This window comes from Oncorhynchus tshawytscha, linkage group LG26 (genome assembly GCF_018296145.1).
Source record: "Oncorhynchus tshawytscha isolate Ot180627B linkage group LG26, Otsh_v2.0, whole genome shotgun sequence".
Taxonomy (NCBI): domain Eukaryota; kingdom Metazoa; phylum Chordata; class Actinopteri; order Salmoniformes; family Salmonidae; genus Oncorhynchus; species Oncorhynchus tshawytscha.
In genome coordinates this window covers 36,964,690-36,968,051 of record NC_056454.1, presented here as the reverse complement: position 1 = coordinate 36,968,051, position 3,362 = coordinate 36,964,690, and positions in this window count along the sequence as shown.

Here is a 3,362-nt window from a genome sequence, read left to right as displayed (position 1 = left end):
TGTCAACAGGCAGGAGCAGCCGAAAAGGAGATGCTCACCAAGGATTTCTGGTCATGGGAGGAGATCTTCGACGGGAGAGGACCCTGGGCTAAACCAGGGGAGTGTAGCCGCCCAAAGGAGCAACAGGAGAAGAGGCAACAGAGGCAGCAGCAGCAGGAGCAGCAGCAGCTACAGTGGGAGAGGTTGCACCACCTGGAGTTATGGACATGGGAGGAGGAATTGGACGGTAAAGGACCCTGGAATGAGCCTGGAGATTATTGTCGCCCCAAAGCCGAGCTGGAGGCAGCAAAAGCAGAGAGGCGGCATTATGAGGAGCTAGCACGGCAGAGCGGATGGAAGCCCGAGAGTCAGCCCCAAAAATTTCTTGGGGGGCTTACAGGGAGTATGGCTATGCCAGGTAGGAGACCTGCGCAAACTCCCTGTGCTTACCGGGGGCTGGAGAGACCGGGCAGGCACCGTGTTATGCTGTGGAGCGCACGGTGTCTCCAGTGCGGGTGCACAGCCCGGTTCGGTATATTCCAGCTCCGCGTATCGGCCGGGCTAGATTGAGCGTCGAGCCAAATGCCATGAAGCCGGCTCTACGCATCTGGTCCCCAGTGCGTCTCCTTGGGCCGGCTTACATGGCACCAGCCTTGCGCTCGGTGTCTCCGGTTCGCCTGCATAGCCCAGTGCAGGCTATTCCACCTCGCCGCACTGGCAGGGCAACCGGGAGCATTCAACCAGGTAAGGTTGGGCAGGCTCGGTGCTCAAGAGCTCCAGTGCGCCTGCACGGTCCGGTCTATCCAGTACCACCTCCACACCCCAGCCCTCCGGTAGCAGCTCCCCGCACCAGGCTTCCTGTGCGTGTCCTCGGTCCAGTACCACCAGTACCAGCACCACGCATCAGGCCTACAGTGCGCCTCGCCTCTCCAGCGCTGTCGGAGCCTTTCTCCTCTCCTGCGCTGCCGAAGTCTCCCGCCTATCTAGCGCTGTTGGAGCTTTCCTCATCTCCAGCGCTGCCGGAGCCTCCCGCCTGTTTAGCGCAGCCAGAGCCTTTCTCCTCTCCTGCGCTGCCGGAGTCTCACGCCTATCTAGCGCTGTTAGAGCTTTCCTCATCTCCAGCGCTGCCGGAGTCTTCCGCCTGTTTAGCGCAGCCAGAGCCTTCCTCCGACACAGCGCTGCAGGAGTCTCCCGCCTGTTCAGCGCAGCCAGAGCTGCCAGTCTGCATGAAGCAGCCAGAGCTGTCAGTCTGCATGGAGCAGTCAGAGCTGTCAGTCTGCATGGAGCAGCCAGAGCTGTCAGTCTACATGAAGCAGCCCGAGCTGCCAGTCTGCATGAAGCAGCCAGTCTACATGGAGCAGCCAGAGCTGTCAGTCTACATGAAGCAGCCCGAGCTGCCAGTCTGCATGAAGCAGCCAGTCTACATGGAGCAGCCAGAGCTGTCAGTCCGCATGGAGCAGCCAGAGCTGTCAGTCCGCATGGAGCAGCCAGAGCTGTCAGTCTGCATGGAGCAGCCAGAGCTGTCAGTCCGCATGGAGCAGCCAGAGCTGTCAGTCTACATGAAGCAGCCCGAGCTGCCAGTCTGCATGAAGCAGCCAGTCTACATAGAGCAGCCAGAGCTGCCAGTCTGCATGAAGCAGCCAGAGCTGTCAGTCTGCATGGAGCAGTCAGAGCTGTCAGTCTGCATGGAGGAGCCAGAGCTGTCAGTCTACATGAAGCAGCCCGAGCTGCCAGTCTGCATGAAGCAGTCAGTCTACATGGAGCAGCCAGAGCTGTCAGTCCGCATGGAGCAGCCAGAGCTGTCAGTCTACATGAAGCAGCCCGAGCTGCCAGTCTGCATGAAGCAGCCAGTCTACATGGAGCAGCCAGAGCTGTCAGTCTGCATGAAGCAGCCAGAGCTGTCAGTCTGCATGGAGCAGCCAGTCTGCATGGAGCAGCCAGTCTGCACGGAGCTGTCAGTCTGCACGGAGCTGTCAGTCTGCACGGAGCTGTCAGTCTGTAAGGAGCTGCCAGTCTGCAAGGAGCTGCCAGTCTGCAAGGAGCTGCCAGTCAGCACGGAGCCGCCAGAGCGGTCAGTCTGTAAGAAGCCGCCAGAGCTGTCAGCCTATATGGAGCAGCTAGTGCCGCCAGTCTGCCCAGCGCCGCCAGTGCCCCCAGTCTGCCCAGCATCGCCAGTCTGCCCAGCGCCATCAGTCTGCCCAGCATCGCCAGTCTGCCCAGCATCGCCAGTCTGCCCAGCATCGCCAGTCTGCCCAGCATCGCCAGTCTGCCCAGCACCGCCAGTCTGCCCAGCGTCGTCAGTCTGCCCAGCGTCGTCAGTCTGCCCAGCACCGCCAGTCTGCCCAGCGTCGCCAGTCTGCCCAGCGTCGCCAGTCTGCCCGGCGCCGCCAGTCTGCCCGGGCGCCGCCAGTCTGCCCGGCGCCGCCGGTCTGCCCAGCATCGCCAGTCTGCCAGACTCTTCCAGATCTGCCAGTCAGCCAGACTCTTCCAGATCTGCCAGTCAACCAGACTCTTCCAGATCTGCCAGTCAACCAGACTCTTCCAGATCTGCCAGTCAACCAGACTCTTCCAGATCTGCCAGTCAACCAGACTCTTCCAGATCTGCCAGTCAACCAGACTCTTCCAGATCTGCCAGTCAACCAGACTCTTCCAGATCTGCCAGTCAGCCAGGATCTGCCAGTCAGCCAGGATCTGCTGAAACCACCAGCCAGCCAGGAGCTGGTAGATCTATCTACCTGCCTGAGCTTCCTCTCACTCCTGAGCTTCCTCTCACTCCTGAGCTTCCTCTCACTCCTGAGCTTTCTCTCACTCCTGAGCTTTCTCTCACTCCCGAGCTTCCCCTCAGTCCCGAGCTGCCTCGGTCCCGAGCTGTCCTTCAGTCCCGATCTGTTCCTCAGTCCAGTGGGGTTCTGGGTGAGGACTACTAGGCCATGGTCGGCGGCGAGGGTGGACTATCCAGGGACGAAGGGAGAGGGGACTAAGACATTAAAGGAGTGGGGTCCACGTCCCGCGCCGGAGCCGCCACCATGGACAGACGCCCACCCGGACCCTCCCTATTGTTTTGAGGTGCGTTCGGGAGTCCGCACCTTAGGGGGGGTTCTGTCACGCCCTGGTCAAAGTATTTTGTGTTTATCTTTATGTATTTGGTCAGGCCAGGGTGTGGCATGGGGTTTTTGTAATTGTGGTGTGTTTGTCTTGGGGTTTTGGTGGTGGTATTGGGATTGTAGCTTAGTGGGTTGTCTAGCAAGGTCTATGGCTGTCTGGAGTGGTTCTCAATCAGAGGCAGGTGCTTATCGTTGTCTCTGATTGGGAACCATATTTAGGCAGCCATATTCTTTGAGTTTGTCGTGGGTGATTGTCCTTAGTGTCCTATGTGTACTCGT